This window comes from Condylura cristata, unplaced genomic scaffold (assembly GCF_000260355.1).
Source record: "Condylura cristata isolate star-nosed mole 26May11 unplaced genomic scaffold, ConCri1.0 scaffold00055, whole genome shotgun sequence".
NCBI lineage: Eukaryota > Metazoa > Chordata > Mammalia > Eulipotyphla > Talpidae > Condylura > Condylura cristata.
In genome coordinates this window covers 770,704-778,628 of record NW_004567156.1, presented here as the reverse complement: position 1 = coordinate 778,628, position 7,925 = coordinate 770,704, and the positions used below count along the sequence as shown (strand labels likewise).

The window sequence follows — 7,925 nt, the reverse complement described above, 5'->3', positions numbered from 1 at the left end:
GTGCTTTAACCCGCTGCGCCACCAGGGAGGGCCAGAGTTACACTTTTTAAGACTTCAGTTTCTTGCAGTTAACCTGGGTTCAAAAAGTTTTTCCATAATAGGATATTTAGAGAGTGACCACCTTCACACAACTTTTATTGCAGTATATTGTTTTGATTTTTATTGTTTTATTGTTGTTATTAATCACACGGTGCCTAATGTATGAAGTAAACATGTCACTTGTTTGCATGTGCAGGGAAATCTGGGCTCCATGCTGTTGGTTCAGGTATCCACTGGGGGCCTTGGAATGCATCCCACGTGGGTAATGGGTAGGGCTGCTGTGTTGGTGTTTGGCTTTAGGTCACATTACAGGTGTGTATTGCGTGTCCTATTGCTTTAATTTGCATTTGCATTTATATGTCTTTTGACATATTGTGTTGATTGGGTTGTCATTAGTATTTGTAGTTGCCATAAATATAGCTTCCTTGGCGACTATTCAGTTTCACTCAATTTTAAAAATGTTGTTAGTTCCTTGTTGAATTTTAAGGGTTCTATATATAGGCTAAAACCTGTATTATATGAGAGTCATGTTTTACAGATACTTTCTCTTGGGCTGTGGCCCAAACTCTTTTACAGACCTAACATTAACATTTATGCACAGAACAGACTTTTCTGGGAAGAGAAATGAACAGTTGCTGACTGCAGTGGGTCAGAGTAGAGAGGACTTGTTTGACTAGAGGATGAGGTATCTGTGCATGTTCTTGAGTGTTTATCAATCCTGTGTTTGCATGAATAACAAATATTAGTTACTACCAAAATCATTTATCAAAACTTAATTACACAAGATTCCCCGACGGTATGAAACACTCAACAGATCCTCTCATCACCTGTTCTCAGGTTCTGACCCTCCACTCTGGGACTCTCCATCTTAGAATTTCCCCCTGACAAAGGTGGGCTGGCTGGGTGGTCACCTCTCCTCCCTGAAAATAGCTAAAATGTGAGATACAACACCGTCAGAATTTACAATACAGTAATAAATACCCACACCCAGAAGAGAAATGTGAGACCTTAGTAGGCCCCACAGAGAGCAGTGCATTTTCAGATCAGGAGGGAGTAAAAAAACACTGCCAACTGTTAATAGTGAGAAACAAAAGCACTGAAATGAGACAGAAGTTTGGTGATGACTCATCACTGTCAACTTCCCACAGGCAGGTCCCGCACCTGAGTCCAGGGAGGGGGGAGGAGGGAGGGGTAGGGACATGGACAGAGACACCCCTGTCCAGTATGAAGAGTTGTGGGTCCTGGCCAGGGAGGCCCAAGCCTGAGAGAAAGAGTCTGGAGACAAAGTGAGCTCAGTGTCTGGTGACAGAACACATGTAAGTCACTTCTGCTGCAATCCAGAGTTCTATGTCACAAGGAAACTAGTTTGTGTGATTTGAATTAGATCTAGTGTGTGTATGTGTGTGTGTGGGGGGCACTACAATCTGTACTTGAAGGGATGAATGACAAAAACTGCCATTTAGATTTGGTTAACCTGTATACACTTTCTAGAAAATGAATGTGAGTTTGTCCCTTTAACTAGAAAATGAATGTGTCTGTTCCTTTAAGAAACACATCTGACAGTTGACACAGGAGAGTAACTAACCGCCTCAATAGAGGACAAGCTCCAGGTGAAAATCAAATAGTGAAAACTATGGCCCATCGCTATGAACTTGACAACTTTCTTTGTTTTGGGGATCTTTGGAACATAAAACATATATGACTTCAAAATTTGATTCTAGATTAATTAACATAAAGATCATATAACCTAATAAAACCATGCATCACTTTTTAAAATCATGTATTAGTTCAAGATTAACAGTCAAGAGAGGCCTATGGGATTAATGTAACAGAATAGAAAATATTCAATGATATTGTTTTAACATTCACTTTGCAAATAACATTTTTTTTTAAAGATTTATTTATTTGTACATACAGAACTGGGGTACAGGCCAGAGGCTGAGGGGTGGCAAGAGGCTTCACCAGAGACAGTGGGGAGCAAAACAGGCAGATCAATGAAGTACACTGCTGAGGGGAGCAGCGGGCGGGTCAGGAGAGGTCTGCCGCGCCATGTGGTCACCTCCGGGGCAGGCGGGAATCGAACTCATGCGGAAGTGGCTTTAGCTTAAACCACCACTTATATAGTTTTAATTTATTGTCAAAGTAGAACAAAGTTGAATATTCACAGTTATCTGAAAAGTACTTAAAATGCTATTCCCACATATGTCAATGAGGCTGTATAGTTTTTCACTGACCAACCAAAACAAAGAGTAAGTGCAGGAGAAACTACGACAATCCAATATTCTTCTAACGAGACAGAGAAGCTGTAAAAGATCTTCTCATTACCCTGATTATTTTTACAAATATCTTTATTTCTTTAAGATACAGTGTTACTAATATTACTCTACATTAAATAAAAGTATCTTTAAATTGGTTTTCTTCTCATTTAGTAAACATTGGTTTTCTTCTCATGTAGTAAACATGTAGTAAACCTCCTAAAATTATACTGGGGTCCTTGCTAATTTGTAAAACTCTGCAGAGACACTGAAATGAAAATGCTGTAGTATCTGCCCCAGCCCCTGCCCTGCACTCAGGGACACAGTGTGACAAGGTCTTGGTGCAGGAGAGGAGGGGCAGGCCAAGTCCTAGGTCCCCAGGTGTGGCGCTCAGGGGTTCAGCCCTCTGGGTTGTGTATGGCTCCAGGGGAAGGTAACTGGTGGGGATTATTCCCCACCTCCTCACTTTCACTTCTCCCTCTCCCAACCTGTCTGGGGTCCTCCTTCCTGGATACTGGTGACTCACTCCAGTTCTCACTCCCCATTGCCTGGAGGGCTTCCAGAGAAACCAATCAGCATCTCCTGGTCCCCACAAACCCGGGGGTTCTGGATACTCAGACTCAACAGGATAGGTCATGAGACCCCCAATTCTCCTGCTGCAGCTTTCAGAGGCCCTGGCCCTGAGGGAGACCAGGCCTATGAATGCAGAGAGGGAAAAGGCCACTGAGGAGGGAGGAACTAGAGGATTGGGGGAAGGGGAGAGAGAGGGACTTAGGGCCCGGGAAAGGTCACTGGCCCTGGTGTATCCCTTAACCCCACGCTGTCCTGGACCTTTTCTGTCCCTCCCAGCCTCCCACCTCCTCTTGCAACCCTGAATCTGAACTTTAATCTTCCAGCTGCCCCATTTCAATCTCATGAGTTTCCTCACCCTCTTCCCCTCCAGCCTGTCTCCTTGAGGTTTGCCAGACCTTTGCAGGGAGGGAGTCAGCCCGGATCCCCCTTCCGCCCGCAGGCCCCCACTCCCTGAGGTATTCTCCACGGTGATGTCCTGGCCCGGCCTCGGGGAGCCCCCCCCCCCATCCTCACCATCCGCTATGTAGAAGCCACGCAGTTCACGAGGTTCCACAGCCACCTAGTGAGTGGGTCAGAGGCGGAGCCGCGGGCGCCCTAGGCAGGGCTGTGTGGGCCGGAGGATCTGGGAGCAGCAGGAGAGCTCAAATCCAGGAATGAGACATTTGCGTACCGAGTTGGCCTGAGCAACCGGCGACTACTACCAGAGCCGGGCGGGTGAGCGGGGTGGGCGGGGCCAGGTCAGACTGGGGTCAGGGCCAGCCACCAGCCAAACCCAGGCGTAGGGAAGGGGCAGATGCTGCAGGAAGGAGCAGATATCGGGGAGCGATCACCGCATGACTTGTCTGTCACCACCGGCTAAAGCAGCACAGGCAGAAAAATAAGTCCCCGTTCCTGGTCAAAATTGCCCACTCGCCGTTTGTCCCCCTACCCAGGCCTATGGACACCCCTTTCACCCCTCCCTCAGCTCGACTCCGCCATCCGTGGTTCAGCCCCTCCCCGGCGACTGGCGCTTAATAAAACCTCTCATCTCTGAGACCGTGTGCGTGGTTCTTGGCGACCTGTCAACCCCCACCCCACAGACGGGCGGGAACCCCAGACTGCGGGTCTGAGCATCGCCCCAGGCTGTGTGCCCGCCCCATCCTCCATCCGCTATAGAACCCGCGGGGCCGGCACCTCGAGTTTTCAATGTCAGTTTAGGTTTTCCCCCGGCTGGAGGGCGGACGCGGGGCGGGGCTGACGCGGCGGGAACAGGGTCTCACACCTTCCTGTGGATGTCTGGCTGCGACCTGGGGCCCGACGGGCGCCTCCTCCGCGGGTACAGTCCGTTCGCTTTTGATGGTGCCGGTTACATCGCCCTGAACCGGGACCTGCGCTCCTGAACCGCGGAGGACACGCGACCCAGGTCACCGGGCGCAAGTGGGAGGCTTCCGGGCGGGCAGAGCGCGTCAGGAACTACCTGCAGCCGCGTGTGTGGAGTCCCTCCTCAGATACCTGGAGCACAGGACTCTGCAGCGAGCAGGCAAGAGGGGCCATGAGGTCTGCCAACCTTCCTCAGCCCCGCACCTCAGGGGAACATGGAGTAACAATAACAGCAGCGCCCCCTTTCTGGTCAGGGAAGGAGGAGGCCCCTGGAGTTCCTGACTTTCTCAGAGGATCCTACTTTTCCTCTAAACAGTGAAGGAATCCAGTCTCTCCTGACCTGAGGGGAGACCTGCCTTGGTATTGGTCAGAGGACATTTTTCTGATCTGGCCTCTGCTTTTCTGTGTTCCAAGATCAGAGGCAAAAGCCTGACCGCCTCATTAGAGACCCGTGTCCTGTCCACAACTGTGGCCCGAATTCTAGAGCTTTCTAAAGAATAAGAGATGATCCCAGACTCCCAGACTAGGCTGGTTTCTAGACTTTGTGCTGCTTCTTCCAAACCCACTGCCCTGTCCATTCTGAGAATGGTCACAGGAGGCTTTTCCAAGGTCCATGAGGGAAAAACCCAAAGTGTGGATGTTCTGACCCTTCTCCTCAGATGCCCTAAGCACACATGTAACCTACCACCCCACCTCTGACCATGCGGTCACCCTGAGGTGCTGGGACCTGGGCTTCTACCCTTGGAGATCACCCTGACCTGACAGTGAGATGGGGAGGAGCTGACCCAGGACATGGAGCTGGTGGACACCAGGCTTGGCGGGGATGGAACCTTCCAGAAGTGGGCAGCTGTGGTGGTGCCTTCTGGAGAGGAGCAGAGATACAAGTGCCATGTGCAGCATGAGGGGCTGCCAGAGCCCTGACTCTGGGGTAGGGCGGGGTGGGGGAATGTGGGCACAAAAGATTTTCTCAGGGCTTCAAGCTCTCTCCTGGATCCTTCAGAGGGTCAGGATGAGGCCTGGGCTCAGGGTCTCCCCTCCCCTTCCCTTCCAGCACCCCCTCCTCAGTCCTCCATCCCCACCATGGTCCTCATTGTTGGCCTGGTTCTCCTTGGAGCTGTGCTCACTGGGGCTGCGGTGGCTGCAGCTGTGATGTGGAGGAAGAATCGCTCAGGTAGGGAAGGGAGTGGGCGGGATCATGTCTCTGGGGGCTTTGAAGTGCCAGGGAAAACATACTCTCCCTGGTAATGGAAAGTACTACCCACACACGAGTGTTGCCCAAATCTGGAGCTGATTGCTAACACTCTTTGTAAAGCATTTTGACTATGAATCACAAATTGTTCATTTGATAATTCTGGTGATGGGGCCCTGATTTCAGGAAATGGCAGAGGGGAAGGTCCCTGCAGATACACTTGCCATGTGCTGCCTGAGGGGCTGCTAAGCCCTGATCCTGAGATGGGGGAAGAAGGGGGATTTGGGCACAGAGGCTTTTCTCAGGGAAATCAGGGGCCCTTCTGGAAACTTCAGAAGGTCAGGATGAGGCCTGGGGCTCAGGGTCTCCCCTCCTCTTCCCTTCCAGAGCCCCCTCCTCAGCTCTCCATCTCTACCGTGCCCCCTCCTCAGTCCTCCATCCCCACCGTGGGCCTCATTGCTGGCCTGGTTCTCCTTGGAGCTGTGCTCACTGGGGCTGCGGTGGCTGCAGCTGTGACGTGGAGGAAGAAGCGCTCAGGTAGGGAAGGGAGTGGGATCCTGTCCCCTGGGGGCTTTCAAGTCCCAAGGAGAACTACTTGGCCTTATTAATGGGAAACACCATCCACACTGTGTTCCCAGTCTGGAGCTGATTGCTGACCCTCTTTTGTAAAGATTTTGAATATGAATCAAACTGTTCATTTGTTAATTCTGGTGAGGAGGCCCTGATTTTCAGGAAATGGCAGAGGGGAAGGTGCCTGCTGAGGACAGACCCCAAGAGGCAGTTGGTCCTGTCCCCCCTCATCTCTTTTCACATATCCCAGTCCTGCCTTAAGTGTCCAGTCACCATTCTGGTAACTTCCCTGTGGTTCAGAACTAGGGGGTTCTTTTAGGACTTCATGAGCTGATTCCTCCCTGGTCTCACATGATGTTTCTTCCCACAGGGGGACATGGAGGAAGCTACACTCAGGCTGCAGGTGAGTGTGGATCAGGGGTTTGGTCCCTGAGTCCCTGGGACAGTGTAGATGGAGCCCCTGGGGGAGTCTCCCTATCAGTTCCTCCTGTGGTCTCCTCTCTCGTGGATCTGACCAGGTTCTGTGTTGTTCTCCCCCAGGCAGCCACAGTGCCCAGGGCCCTGATACATCTCTGAGCCTTAAAGGTGAGACCCTGAGGCCTGCGTGGGAGGGGCTGGGGCAGGTCTTAGGAATTCTTTGAGTGAAACAATTTGATGATGTGGTGGACTGTTGAGAATGTGGACACATATGTGATTCCCAGACATATTCCTGATTACTTTCCTTCACAGTGTGAATCAGCTGCCTGTGGGGGCTGAGTGATGTAGGGTTTCTTCTCACCCCCACATATGACTTCAAGATCCTCTGGTCCTTTGCTGCAGAAGTCATCTGAATGTATTTTGTCCATATTAGATAATGTGAGCAGGTGGGGAGGCTGGTCATGATGTGGGGCGGGATGACAAAGGGCCACTCAGAGTCCCTGTTCAGAGCCACAAGACGCCTAGAGTGAATACACAAGGAAGTGCAGCCCGGCCCCAAGGGCAGTCTCAATTTTATTTAGAATCAGACAGAAAATGGGAAGAGCAAAGCAGCCAGCAGCAAATGTGGATGCACTGTGTTGGGGACGGGTCCCAGCTGGCCCAGCCACACTTGGACATGGCGAGAAAGGCCAGGAAGTCTCAGTGCTCTGCTGCTCTCCCCAGAACACCTGCTGTGCTCCTGCACAGGCTGTTTGCAGCAGGTTGGACCCTCACCCAGGACTCTGCCCTGAGAGGCTCCTTATCCGCCTTCCCTGTCTCTGCACGCTGAGCACACTGAGAGGCACAGAATAGTCAACCCAAAGAACAGCCGAGGCAGAGACACAGAGTCGTTGAGGCAACAATCATCCAGCTCCCTCCAGGGCCTTCCCACACTGACCAGTGCTCTGTCCCTGCTGACTGTCCTGTCCAACAGCATTGCCTGGACGTGTCTACCCTAATCTGTGTTTTCCTCAACAACAGTAACTACTTCCCTCTTGAATTAATAATTGGGCTCTGAAATGTTTCTCAGCTTGCCCTAGTGTGTTTGCTGTGCTGAGTCTGCAGGTGGGGGTGGGAGAGGCTGTGAGGGGCTAAGGGGTACGGGCTATGTCCATTCTGCAGGTGTCATCTCTCTGTTCCTTGTCCTTGTCCCTCATAGCACCTGCCCCGGCAGGGCCCGTGACCACAGGGACTCGGACACTGCCTGGTCTCCTGGGTGGGGGCTGGTTGGGGGTCAGCCAGGGCGCCGTGCAGGGTCTCACCTTCTGCCCTCGGATCTCTGTGTATTTACATTTTGCTTCTGTGGCTTTTGTTGCTTTATGCCTGTTCTTTTCCATGTGTAGAGACCAGGCCTCGTGTCCACTGGTGTCCCTGTCTTTGACACAGCAAGAAACATCTGTCATTGTCCCCACAAGGTCCTGAGCGGGCACCTGCACACAGGAGTTTGGTCAGAGATAAATTTCCAGCTCACCTAATTTTTGGCC

At 51.4% G+C, this 7,925-nt stretch overlaps 1 pseudogene; it reads left to right on the top strand.

Annotated features, from left to right (window-relative positions):
- The window catches only part of LOC101637116, an 85,943-nt pseudogene that overhangs the window by 8,784 nt on the left and 69,234 nt on the right, over positions 1 to 7,925 (top strand).